A 14,435-nucleotide genomic window follows, 5' to 3' on the forward strand; every position below is an offset into this window, starting at 1 on the left:
GTTTTTTCAGCTCTTGAGCACCACCCTTCGGGCACCTTCTGCTAATGTCGTGTTTGGTGAGCATCATTTCTGAGCATGCTTGTTTGTACTTTGGTCTGATGGACTTGTGTACACACGATCGGAAAATCCGACAACAGACCCTTGTCCACGGAAAATTTCAAAGCCTGGCATCCAAAATTTGTCTGCGGAAAACCTGACAATAATTGTCCGATGGAGCGTACAAACGGTCGGATTTTCGACACACAATACCTGACGGAAAAACAGATTGCGTGTACAAGGCTTTACTCTGAATGGTCTAAGGTTATTCTTGGTGTACCGAAAGGTTTAGTGTTGGGACCCTTACTTTTTAATATCTTTATAAATGATCTTGGGTCTGGGATTAAAAGTAACATTTCTGTCATTGCAGATAACACCAAGCTATGCTCTGTTTAATTGGGCAACCAAGTGGCAATTGAGGCTAAATGTAAAAAGTTATGCACTTGCATGCATCATACATACTAGGGGGAATCAATGGTGGAGGAGGATCTGGTGGTTTTGGTAGATTATAAGCTTAATAATAACATGCAATGCCAAGGGGAGAGAGAGAGAGAGAGAGAGAAAAAAAAAATGTTGCCCCTGTACAAATCATTAGTAAGCCCTCATCAGTTCAGTTTTAGGCACCAGTTCTTAAAAAGAATATCGGGAACTGGAGAAAGTGCAGAGAAGGGCAACCAAACTGATAAGAGGCATGGAGGAGCTCAGCTATGAGGAAAGATTAGAGGAACTGAATTTATTCTCTCTTGAGAAGAGATTAAGGGGGATATGATCACCATGTACAAATATATAAGGGGTCCATATAGTGAACTTGGTGTTGCGTTCTTCACTTTAAGGTCATCACAGAGGACAAGGGGGCACTCTTTGTGTCTAGAGGAAAAGAGATTTTATCTCCAAATTTGGTAAGGTTTCTTTACAGTAAGAGCTTTGAAAATGTGAAATAGACTCCCTCCAGAGGTGGTTCTGGCCAGCTCAGTAGATTACTTAAAAAAAAAAGAAAAAAGGTCTGGATTCTTTCTTAAAATGTACATAAAATAACTGGGTACTAACATTTATAGGTAAAGTTAATGCAGGGAATATCTGATTGCCTTTCGGGGGATCAAGAAGGAATTTTTCCCCCTGCTGTAAGCAAATTTGATCATGCTTTGCTGGGGTTTTTGGTCTCTCTCTGCATCAACTGTGGGTATAGAATTGTGTATATGGGATTGTATGATTTATTTTATTTTATTGGTATAACAACTAGATAGAATTGTGTCTTTTTTTTCAACCTGACTAAGGCTGGATTCACACCTATGCATTTTTTGTGCCTTTTGCAGATTTGCACTACAGAACGTGTTTCATTAGAAACCATGTTAAATGGACTGTAATGCAAATATGCATTTTTAGTGCTCTTTGCATTTTGCATATTTGCATTACAGTCCATTTAACATGGTTTTCTATGGAACACGTTCTGTAGTGCAAATCTGCAAAAAGCACTAAAAATGCATAGGATGTGAATCCAGCCTAACTATGTAAGTATATGCTTTAGTACAATCGAGGATTTCACTGATAACTAGAATAGCCAACACTTTGCAGTACACCCTTATAATCATTTATGTATAAGATTGATTGAACAGAGATATCAAAAAGTATAAACATGGTTTGGAAATATTTTTTAGGACAGCAATGGTTTTGATATCCATCTTTTGTCTCTAAAAGTAGATAAACGGAAGCCACAACCAGTAATATTCAGCATTTGTATCAGATAACTCTGCAGTTATGCGAGTTTAAAACAAAACCTGCCTATGAAAATCATCTTAGCATTTAATTGGGACCTAGCTGCTGACTCTACTTTTTCTTCTTTTAGCCCCTGGAGCATATGAATACTTATAAAATCTTCTGTAATTTTTTTATCCCACTAATTTGAAAACCATATTGCTTGCATGTATAATTTGATGCAGTGCTTGCTTTCTGGGATAAATATAAACAAAATACATCCTTTTTTACCTTCTCTAAAGCAGTGTTTCTAAACCTTTTTTTATTCATGGTACCCTTTAAGGGCATGCTAATTTATGGAGGCTGCAGGTGTCAAATGTTGCCTCCCTTCACATCAGAGTCCTCAGTCTTAGCCCCCCCCTAAGATCCCTAAGCTTTCCCTACTCGTCTGGAACCTTTCCCTACTGCTATTACTATACCTGATAGATGGGTAATCTGTCCCTACTCTATTCACACACTAAATGCACACCAAACCCAGGAGCAAGGGGCTTAAATAGACTCTGCCTGAACCAAGATGGCGGTCAGGGTCACAAGGGCTGTCAGCATACAACTAGTTTGCTGCCCCAGTGACCCAGAAAACCATAGAGGAACCATGTTCCTCTTGACTTCCTTTCCCTCTGCAATGCTGCTGTGGTTGAGTGCCACCAGCAAGGGAGAAACCGCACCTGCCTATATCCTATCACATCATGGTCCTCAAGCCCCCCATTCACAACAGAGGTGGGGTCAGAGCGTCAGTGGCCTTGCCCCCCCCCCCCCGTTGTCTGGCTTGGCAATAAAGCCTCCAGCGTCCCCCGTGTGGCATGCGCTCTGCAATGCCATCATCGTGGGCTTAAGCAGCAGCTGCTTTGGACCCCCAACAAAGATAGGGCCTAGGACAGGTGCCCCGTTTGCCCTGCGTTAAAGATGGCCCTGACTTGTGGGTACTGCAAATATCACCTAAACAAAGCGCCGTGCGCATGCGCTCTAAAGGAACGGCCACCCGTGCCTTTTCTTCAGAGCCCTGTGCTTTGACCGGCAGCTACCCCACACATGCTCGTGAGTGACGTCACATGGCTCCGGCTAGTCACACAGCTGCAGACCCGGAAGGAAGACGAGTGAATATGGATGCGGCCTCCAGCGGTGAGAAAGAGAGCTTCATTTGCAGGTAAGTTTTACATAATGTGCTAGTATGCAATGCATATTAGCTTATTATGCCTTTACTCTGCAGGTCAGGAAAATCAAAAACAAAAAAATGGCAGCACTTTTCTTCTTCTTTAAAAGGCACTGTAAGTACAGAAAAATACCTGCTGATACAGGAAGCCCGACGCAAAGACAGCCAGCGATAAGCACAGGGCGGCATGAGAAGGTTCCCAGCAGCCTGGGCTAGTGGGGGTTAATCCTCCGGCAGGAAGCAGGGGATTGGCCGGAATAGCTGGGGAGGCTGGCAGTGTGGGGGGTCACAGGGCACGCAGCAGCTTCCAGTCAGCACACGAGGAGGAGAAACGTTTGTGTGCTGACCGCGCTGCATCTCTCTCCTGCTTTAGGATGGCGGACACCCGGGACCTGGTGGTGCAACTCCAGGACATGGTGGCCATAATGGGGACTGATTGGCTTCAAGGTGCGGCCACCGGGGATCCGTCCAGTTTGCAGGGGCGGCGTGCTCACCTGCCGGAGCGCTACAGCCCATCGCCTGCACCTTAGGCTCAGCGCCACAATGGGAGCCCGGATACGGACCCTCGGGCTCAGCCGACCCAGCCTCCATCATCTGGATCTGATGCGGGAGCCGGGAGGAATCCCCGACGTAGGCGGAGCCCTGCGGGACGGGGACGCAGCCATTCCCCATCCCCGGATGGGCACACCACCTACCGCATTGAGGTCGAAGGCTCCGGTTCCAGTACATGCTGGATAGTGTGCAGGCACTAATCCTGTCCAGTGATTTCTGACTGGATTTGTCCGGCTGAATAAAAGGAACACAGGGCCGATCTCAGGGTATGGCGTGAATTTTTGAATGATTTCAATGGCAGGTCTATCTGGATGGAGAGGCCGGTCAGCAACTATGACCTGGAGCTGTTTACGGATGCAGCCGGGTCTACTGGATATGGCGCATTCCTGGGTGGTCGGTGGAGCGCGGATCGCTGGCCCACCGAATGGAGTGAGGCGGGCTTCTTAAAGAATTTAGTTCTGCTGGAACTTTTTCCGGTAGTGGTCGCGTTAGAGCTTTGGGGTGCAGTGTTCAGCAACAAAAAGTTCCGCCTTCACTGTGACAACCTGGGGGTGGTGCAGGTCATTAACTCCTTGTCAGGGTCCTCTCCCTGGTGATACGATTGCTGCAGTATCTGGTTTTAGCGTGTCTTCGTCTCAATGTCTTCTTGTATTCTGTGCATATTCCTGGGGTGGCGAATACGGTGACTGGCGCTCTTTCCCGGTTTCAGTTGGACAGGTTTCGGGAGTTGGCCCTGGGAGCGGAGCAACACGGAACCCCTTGTCCTCCTCATCTCTGGCGGGTTGCGTTGGAATCACTTCCGGTTTGATTCGAAATTCCTTGAGCGAGTCGACTTGGTCATTCTACTCTAAGGTCTGAAGGGAGTGGGGGGCTTTGTTGCAGTGGGTAGGTTCAGAGGGCGGCAGCGGGGAGTTTTTCCAGCTGGTTATCTACTTCGTATGCTTGGGTTTTGCGGATGGGGTGTCCGCTTCGGTCATGCAACGTAAGTTGGTGGGCCTGGCATTATGGTTCAAAATCCAGAACATGCTGGATGTTACCAAAGTCAAACAGGCCTTGAGGGGCTATAGGAATGGGGGCAGACGGCAGACGGCCGCCGGCCTATCACTTTTGATATTTTACGGATGTTGTGTTTGCACGTCCGTTTTTAAGACGTTGCTCTTCAGGGCGGCTTTTGCCCTTGCCTTTTATGGAGCCCTTTGAGGGGGGGAGTTGGTTAGTCCTTCAAAAGTGGCTCATGGAGGGTTGTCGGCGACGGATGTTCGCTGGGATGGGGAGTCAGTCAGACTTTTCATTCGGCGGTCCAAGACGAATCAGGCTGGTAGGGGGGCACATGTGTACCTGCTCCGGGCTCTTACATTTGCCCGGTAGCGGTAGTAGGGGATTATTTGGGTATCCGCCCGGAGGTGGCGGGTTCCTTCTTGGTACATGACGACAGTGCGACATTGTCGACCTTTCAGTTTGTATCGGTCAGGAATTGCAGCTCGCAGTTTCTCCTTGCATTCCTTTCGGATCGGGGCAGCTACTGAGGCCGCCCGGTGGGGTTTGGATGCTGCGGTGGTCAAAGGTATTGGCAGATGGGAGTCCGACAGGTTTAAGCTTTATGTCCGCCCTCATCTGGTTTAGTACATAGAGGGTGGCTGGGTGGTGTTTTGTGTTTTTTCTTGTATACTTTTCCTTTTTTTACTATGTGTTATGCCGCATTGGGGGTGAGTGTGTTATGTTTGGACTTTTATTTCTTTCAAATCACTGCCTAGTGTGGATCTTGGGGCACTTGTTTGTTCACTGGGGGGCTAAGAGGGCGGACGTCAGGCCTGATGGCCGTCAGCTAGGTTTTCCCAGATCAGGAGGTCAGTGTCAGGTGGTTAGGCATTCCTGGGCTGTTATGGAGCAGAGTGGTCCCAGAAGTTAACAGGGCCGCTAGATGGGCTAGGCCCCCAGATGTTCTGGTCCTACATGCAGGTGGCAACGACCTGGGTGTTCGGTCCAGCAGACATTTTATTCGGGATGTCAAGTTGGACGTGCTACGGCTGCAGGCCGCCTTTCCCCGTATGGTGGTGGTGTGGTCGGATATGGTGGCGTGCACCGCTTGGCGTCATGCCAGGTCGGTGTCCAAGCTTAACAGGGCTCGGGGTAAAAGCTAACAAGGAGGTTGGGAAGTTTGTGGCTCGAATTGGGGGGTTGGTGGTCCGGCATCAGGAACCTGAAGTGGACACGTTTAGGGATCTCCGCGACCTGTGGACACTGGGTTTACAGGAGGGCATTCAAAGAGCAGTTCATTTTTGGTGGGGCGCAGAGGTGTGAGGCTTCACACCTTGCGCTGTGTAAAACAGGCTTATGGAATTTGATGGGTGGGGACACATCTGAAGTATGGGTCCCCGGTGAATACCAGTTATGTGGATTAACTGGCAAGGGAATGGTATATCTGCTGAAGGTGGTCGTCCCTGAATCGGTGCAATGCGGCAGGGACCAGGTCGTGTTTAAACAGATATAAGGTTAAAATAGATTTCTAGGTAGTGCCTCCAAGAAACGGTAGCCAAATAAGATGCTTTGCTTTGTTTTTGGTTATATTGTTAAATTATTTTATTTTAATAAAAGGGGGCCGTACAACGGCCAGTTTTCCCCAACATTTGGTGTCGGTCTATTTCTGATAAGTTATAGTGGGTGGATATATGTGGGATGTTTTAAGTTTTTTTTTTTTTGTGGGGCCAGGTACAGTATGGGTTACCTTTTCATGCCAAAAATGCAATCCGCTCCTAATTTTCTTTTATGGGTTGACAACATAGTACCTCTTCTGCAATGAAATCCTAAAAAAAGTCAGCTCTTCCAAGTTCTCTTCTCCTGAACTACAGAATAACCCCCTCCTCCATACTTGTCTCAGATTTGCTGGGACGGTTACACTTTTAAGTTAGCTGTCCTGCAATATCTGCATCCCAGGCCATGTCCCTGGAGCCACGGCATGAGGCATCTCTCAGCTGACAAGTGAGTTTGGGCCCGGGCCATGGGAGACCAAAGTCTACCGTGGGGCTTTAGCATAGCTGCCAACAGGCCATATTTTCCCATGACATTCACGTATTCCGACTCTTGTCCCAGGAAAAAAAAAAAAAAATCACGAAAAATTGGCTTTGTCCCAGTATTCAGTGTTCAACCCGTCACCAGTTGACCAACGGCTGCAGCTTTTGGCTGTGAAAACATGGCCATGGGACCTCCCTCCAGCTAGCAGGTTTCTTCTTTGTGCACAGTGGAGAGGGGAGGGGCCTCTGACCTGGGCAGCTAATGGGCTTCCCTCTTCAGTGTACAAGCAAAGCAATTTGCTTGTACACTGAACCTGATTAGCTGCAGTTTTGGCCTCTCCACTGCGCACAAGGAAGAGACCCTATAGCCATTGGGAGTGGCTCTTGTATCAACTTTGCACACTCTCTGACCCCTCTCCCTTTCTCTTTTTCTCTCTCCCTCCCTTCTCCCATCATTCCTCTTATCTCAGACTCTAACCACACACCCTTTAAGCCACGCCCAATGTTTAGTTTAAGCCACGCCCATTTTCCACTATGTACGCCACATTTTTTTCTCAACGCCAAGCCACACCTACAAATAAATGCCACTAATTAAAATAAGACTCCGCCTACATACAAAAAAGGTGTCCCTATTCATTTTTTCAGAATGTTGACAACTATACTGTAGGTGGCCAATATGTGTATAGTTAGCACCAGTAGGTGGGTGTCAGAGAACATTTATAGGTAATAACAGAGATTGTTTATCCAGGTTGCCTTCTGGGGGATTAAGATCATGCCTTATATAGATTTTACTCCCTCTGGATTCATTGTAGGTATAGTACTGTGTATATGGAGATTTTCTATTGCTGAACCAGATGGACTTGAATTATTTTTGTAACTACAATCTGACTTATAATGTAACGTATTGCAGTACACAGTGTATCAAATGGGCGTTTCTCTCAGGACTACCAAGTTCATTGAGTTTACATACACCTCAGTTTTGCTTATAAAAAAGTAGAGCTGGTTCCTACTTGTGTTTTTATCTGACTTTTGTGATTGTCTATTTATATTTGGGGGGAATTATTTTATGAGTTTCTCTGACTAGGACATTATCAACAAAAGCAAAAGATAGAAATCTAACGCAGGTCTGCCCATCCCAACAATGTGTATCTTTGAAGCTACCAGAAACTTGTACTGAGAAAGTATATGGGCTGCCGTTGCTTACCACCCATGGCAAATGTGACTCCCTAGCCCTTGTCTCCCATCAATTCACAATTTTGTTTTTACCAAAAGACGAGGCCCAATGCTGTCTGGTCTTCTTCGTGGTGATGTCAACATACCACTGCAGTCTTCTGGAGCCTAAGAGTACCCACATTGCTGGATAGCCAATAAGAAGCATTCATGCCACCCAGAGATTGATGTGGGAACACAAGGAGGAAATATTTCCCTGTGCAGACCAGAAGATTTCGGGATAGAGGATTCAGGTAATTAAATTAGACAGCTTGATAAAAAAAAAAAACGAATTCTGGAAAATAGAGGGGGGGGGGTCGGGGTAAAAATTAGGACATTGAGGGCCAGGGGGAGGTGGAAAAATACACACAAAAAAAAGAACAAATGATTGCATACTGTCATTTTAATTTTTTATTTTTTTTTGTCTTTTTTCCCCTTCTGTGAATTTTTTTTTCTAAATGCTGAAGGTTTGTTACCTTCATGCATTCTATGCATGAAGGTAACCTGTGTGCAAGCATCCCCCTCCCAATCCTTACCTGAGCCCCCTCTGATCCAGCGATTTTCACGATAGCCTCAGCTGTATGGGGACTCTCCCTCCTCATTGGCTTGCAATGGAATTTGTTGCTAGACATGGCAACGAACTCTTGAAGTTTCTCTGATTTTTCATTCTTGTGTTTCATCAGATAAGGAGTTGTGTACCTGGAATAATCATCAATAAAGGTCAGTAGATATCTGTTCCCGCGTGAAGTGGGAGTTTTCATTGGACCACATAAGTCATTATGTATGAGCTGCAGGGGGTGGGTAGTTTTTCTTTGAGATGCCTGTGGAAGGGGAGCATGTGTGGCTTTTGCTTCAATACATCACTTCGCAAGGTGCTATTGTTAAAACTTCTGATGAACCTCTTTTTATAATGTCCTATATAACTTCTGTGTCCCAGCTGCCTGTGCCATAGGTGAATACATTTGCTGTGTGTGTCATTAGAGACTATTGGCTTGCTGGTCTGTGGTGATGAGCTTGTATAGGTGATCTTTAGGGCTCGTACCCGGACCCTAACAATTTACTATAAGTTCGGGTCCGATGTTCGGCAATGTAATGGCGCGCTGCAGGGCAGCCAATCACCATTTGTTTTACTCGTGTGACCTAGAAGCCATCACAGCCATGCCTACTAATGGCTGTGATTGGCCAGTGCAGCTTGTGACCCAGACTCTATATAAACTAGAGGCACATAGCACAGCACGTCACTCTGCTTTAGATGGGGTAGGGAAAGGCTGCTGCTGCTCTGAGGGAGAGAATTAGATAGTAGTCAGACTGTCCTGCTTCGGAAATTAAATTACTCAGCGATCTACATATGTGCAAGTCACTCTGCATTAGATACTTTAGGGAAAGGTTCCTGCTTTTGCTTGTAGGGAGAGAAATATATAGGAGTCAGTCCTGCTTCAGAAATCAAATTACACCAGCACTGCATATGTTACTGTGAGATACACCCTTTAGATACTTTTCTTCTATTGTGCTATTCAAAAAACACCCATTTAGGGCAAAAATATATATTTTGCAGTGTTTGCCGTTTTTCCTCCATATCTGTACGTGTGAGATACACACTTTAGATACTGTTTTTCTATTGTGCTATTAAAAAAATATATATATTTAGGGCAAATCATTTTTTTTTTGGTGCGTTTCCTGCATATCTGTACGTGTGAGATACACACTTTAGCTACTGTTCTTCTACTGTTCTATTCAAAAAAACACCCATTTAGTGCAAAAAAATATATTTTTGCAGTGTTTTTATTTTTATGTATTTTATGTTATTTTAAGTTATTTCCCTATCCACATTTGTTTGCAGATAGGGAAATACCTATCTACCTATCTTACCAACGTGTTGCTGCCATTTGCAGCCCTCTAGCCCTTTCCATTCGTTTTTTAGTACTGAAAAGTTCGGGTCCCCCTTGACTTCAATGGGGTTCAAGGTCAAGTTCGGGTCCCGAACCCAGACATTTTTCCAAAGTTCGGCCGAACCCGTTGAACCCGAACATCCAGGTGTCCGCTCAACTCTAGTGATCATACAGGTTTTCCTTTTGCAAGGTATCGCTTATTGTGAATTGTGCATTCATCACCCTGGAACTTAACAGTGAGATTGTTGTTTGCAAGACTGATAGAAGGCTGTCTTCTAGTTCTGGAACATACATCCTTGTGGTGTAATGCAGTTTAGGAAGCCCTGGCCTTTACCTTCTATGGTGATACTTTTCCCGTTTGCTAGGAAAACTTTGTATTTTGCACTGTAATCATGTTTGTGTCATGTGGCTTGTCGCACCAGAGTCTATGTACCAGCCACGTGGCTTGCTGCTCTGTGTCACTTTACCAGTGCCACTCCATAATTTGTCTGCAGTTTCCATTGTGGTTTCTTTGACTCTTTTGTGGATAGCTCTAGCTTTCACTGCTCGGCTTTACAGATAGAACAGTCCTTTTTTAAGTGACCGGTCTTTTTACAGCGAAAACATACTCTGCTTTCTTTGTTGTGTTTTATGCCTTTGTACATCTTAAGGAGCTTTGTCATCATGGTGCGCATTTTCTTTCCTTCTGACATATTCATCGATTAATTTCCCTTTGACATATGCTAGCATCAGCTGCTGCTTGGTCTGGTTTCTAAAGCATTTATAAGAGCAGTATGTCTCTGCAAGGCTGCAGAGGAGCAGGGTAACAATATGGTTATCTTTGATGTCCTCTCTGATGGTATGCAGCTGCTCTATGAACTCTAGCATAGCTTTAACGTGGTCACACATATGCTGGCCTTCTTCTAGTCTCATTTTATATAGCTTCCTTAGCAGAAAGCGCTTGCTGTTTAGACTCCAATGCTCATGCAGTTTTTGTAATGAAGTCCACATACCTTTGGCTGTTTTCTCTGTTCTTGTGTGAATAAGCTGATCATCTTACATTAGTAAGCTTATAGTCGCTTTTGCCTGTCTGTCCCATTTCTCCAGCACTCCGTTTTGTGGGTCTTTCTGTATTTAGCACTTGCCACAAGTCATCAATGCTAAAAAGCATTTCTAGTTTAAACTTCCACAGCGTGTAATTGGCATTGTTCAGCTTTGCAATTGCAAACTTCACATCGGAACTGCTTGCCATCTTTCAGCAGCATCTATACAGTACAGACTCACTGAGTTGCAGAGTTGTCTTTCCAGTGTCTAGGTGCTGCTGGGCCCATAACCTGTTGTCAGAGTATTGAAATCATGTGCTGGAAGCTTCTGTCTTCCAACAGACTATTCCGTGGGTTTTGCTCGGAAGGGCATTGTCCGTGAACTTGGTATGCAACACGTAGTGATGTAATAGACGCACTACGTGTTTTTTCTGCTCTTTACCGCCACCCTTTGGGCAACTTCTGCTATTGTTGTCTGATCTTTAGCATTGATTCTGAGCATGCATGTTTGTACTTCAGTCCAATGGACTTGTGTGCCACGTAGGACATTTGTTGCCAGAAAGTTTGTCTGTTCACACAGCAAACATTTGTCCGATGGAGCATATACATGGATTGCCTGCAAAAACAGGTTCGTTGTAGGTTTGTTGTCAAAAAGTCAGGTCGTGTGTATGGGCCTTTACTCTGATTACACTGCCATCGATACACACTACAGTGCCACCTGCTAGATGGGTATAATGCATACAGTGTATAGTTCACAGTACTTTACATTACATGCTGTTTTTCCAAGAAGTCATAGTTGCTACTTAGGGCCCCATCGTGCCGTAAGCTGGCCATATACCAGTAGGCTTTCAAACAAATGGTTGGAAGAAAATTCTTAGTATATGTAATGATTTGACGAGTATCACTAGATATTTTCCCATGCTTATCTTTAAGCACAACATTTTTTTTTTTCACTGTTAAGGCAAGGAAGGTTTTTGAAGAATTTATCAGGCCCTGGTCTCAAAAAAAGTGCCCAATTAAAACCTGAAAACACCAAATATATGACAGTTTAAATTTTGAACTAGGATAGTTGCTTTGAAGTAAATCAATATCACGACTATATAGGAATTTATGATGCATTTTGATCCATCATGTGAGTACCACTGGGGAAAAGAATATTCAAATGACTCAACTTATGTAACTCATTTGTGTGTTGGTGTAGGTGATTACAGCACAATCTGTTCTTGCTAGTACGAGCTATTCCAAGCACGCACACATTTTTCCATTATTTCACCTGTTTTGACCACTGATTGCAGGTTTTGATGCTTGATGGAGCACAGTAATTATCTTGGCACATTCTGACAGAACACTGACTGTCACTCACTCAGTCAGGGGAAGTACAGATACAATTTAAGAAAATAGTTTAAAATTGGGGGAACTATTAAGTATTATTTGTGTGTGTGTATATATAGCGCCATGCTCCTAATGATCAGGCGCTATGTTAAATTTAGTGGGTGTCTGAGCCGATAGTTGGCTTATGATTGATTAATGATAAATTAGCCTCGGTTCTGGCTGTGCCTGGATGGATTTTCCCACTGTTGCCTGTAGGTGGAGATTTTGGGACTCAGGCAAGCCATGATGTATTGAGTGTCTTTCCCCGGGAACAGCCCAGTGGGAGTGGTTTCCCCGCTGGGGAAGGATACTTAAGGGGCAGACACCATTTTTTGGGGCCCTTTGCCTTGTGGCCCTCCTGGCGCGGGGTATGTGTTGTGTGAATTTTAGCCTCGGGGACCACGTTGGCCCGAGGCTACATTTCTACTGAGTAGGCCCAGCTGACCTGACTGGGGCCTTTGATGTCAAAGGGATCCCAGCTGTGCGTCTTACGAGAGGAGGCTACTTAGTAGAGTTAACCGGGGGAGGACCTGCCCTGAAGGAGATCAAGTGGAAGGCTAGCGTCTCGGGATAGGCCTGGTGACTATTAAAGGAGGATCCACAGCTCAAGTTACCCTACAGCAGGGGAGGGCTGGCAGGGTGGAAATCTCCCCCCGGGCTGGTGACACTATGCACAGCCACCACTACCAAATGCTGTTTTTGCAGAGCAGGAATATGCCTGCTGGAGCTCTGTTAACACAGGACACGGCCGCTGCTCACCTCCCACTGTGCAGTCGTGCCTGTGTCAGCTGCGAGGTAGATGGCTGCAGAGCTGAGCTATGTCTCATCTCACACATAGCTCAGCCTCAGCGCACACCAGCGCTGACATCCCCTTCGCTCTCTGCACAGACACGAGGAGAGATAGAGCTTATCTGCTCCTCCTCCTTCCGAGTCTGCCCGCCCACACTCCCCGGGTATGTGTGGGCACTGGACAGGAAGTTTGAACCCAAAAAAGCATCAGACAGCCTGCGTGCGCCTCAGCCTCCATCCTGGTAAGCTCACCCTCTCTAGTCTCTCCTGCCTCCCAGTGTATAAAAAGGGGTGCTCTGTGGACTTTGTTAAAGGGGAGGGGGGCAGGCTTTGGTGAGTAGAGACTCTCTTTACACAATAGTCCACAGCATGCACCCTTAAATCAAGTTTCCAAGAACACCCCTTACATCAGATCTGATGTAAGGGGAGGCTCTGTGCGGACTCTTGTGATCATGAAAAATCTTAGACTGTTTTCCTCGATCCATCACTTTTCCACGCTCTATGGGCCACTTGACTGGACTTGCTCCCCAGGCCTAAGGCTGCCAGCCCTCCCCTGCCCTACAGTTTCTCTGGGTCGGCTTAAAGGCTCTTTAACTATATGGCTAGAAGTTTGGATACCAAATCCTGTGGCAGAAGATCCTGGACTGTTCTTTTTTGCTCGCAACCAGTCTGTGGCAGAGACTGTTACTGATCAATGTTCGTGCATCATTCCGGCTGCTAGGCCAGGTGAGAGGGGCTTATCTGGGTGAGCAATACCCACTTGAAAGAAAGTGGTGAATGACTTTTGGAACTTAGAAGTTTTTCCCAAGTGATCTGTGCTGTGTACCTGAATCTTACCCTTCCTTCATCCTTTCACTTTCTTTGCAAGTTATGAGAAAAATAAAACCCGACAGCTAAAGGTTTTACAACTTGTGTGGACATTGGAGTTTTTACAGACTCTTAGGCCCCGTACACACGACCGAGTTTCTCGTCAGAATTCAGCCAGAAACTCGATCGGAGCTGGATTCTGCCGAGAAACTCGGTCGTGTGTACACTTTTCAGCGAGGAAGCCGACGAGGAACTCGTCGAGCCAAATAGAGAACATGTTCTCTATTTCCTCGTTGTTCAATGAGGAAAGTCGGCCAGCCGAGATCCTCGGCAGCTTCAACACTGAACTCAACGAGGAACTCGATGTGTTTGGCACGTCGAGTTCCTCGGACGTGTGTACGGGGCCTTAGACAACGAGAATTGAGGTAACGTGCAGACCCAAAACGAACCAGCAGCTCCTACAGGGGTAGTGCTATATAAAGTTTGGACACACCTTCTCATTCAAAGAGTTTTCTTTATTTTCATGACTATGAAAAATGTAGATTCACACTGAAGGCATTAAAACTATGAATTAACACATGTGGAATTATACATAACAAAAAAGTGTGAAACAACTGAAAATATATTTCATATTCTAGGTTCTTCAAAGTAGCCACCTTTTGCTTTGATGAGTCCTTACACAGCCTGGAGGTGTGTTTGGGGTCATTGTCCTGTTGTAAAATAAATGATGGTCCAACTAAAACGCAAACCGGATGGAATAGCATGCCGCTGCAAGATGCTGTGGTAGCCATGCTGGTTCAGTATGCCTTCAATTTTGATTAAATCCCCAACAGTGTCACCAGCAAAG

Source organism: Rana temporaria, chromosome 9 (assembly GCF_905171775.1).
Source record: "Rana temporaria chromosome 9, aRanTem1.1, whole genome shotgun sequence".
Lineage (NCBI taxonomy): Eukaryota > Metazoa > Chordata > Amphibia > Anura > Ranidae > Rana > Rana temporaria.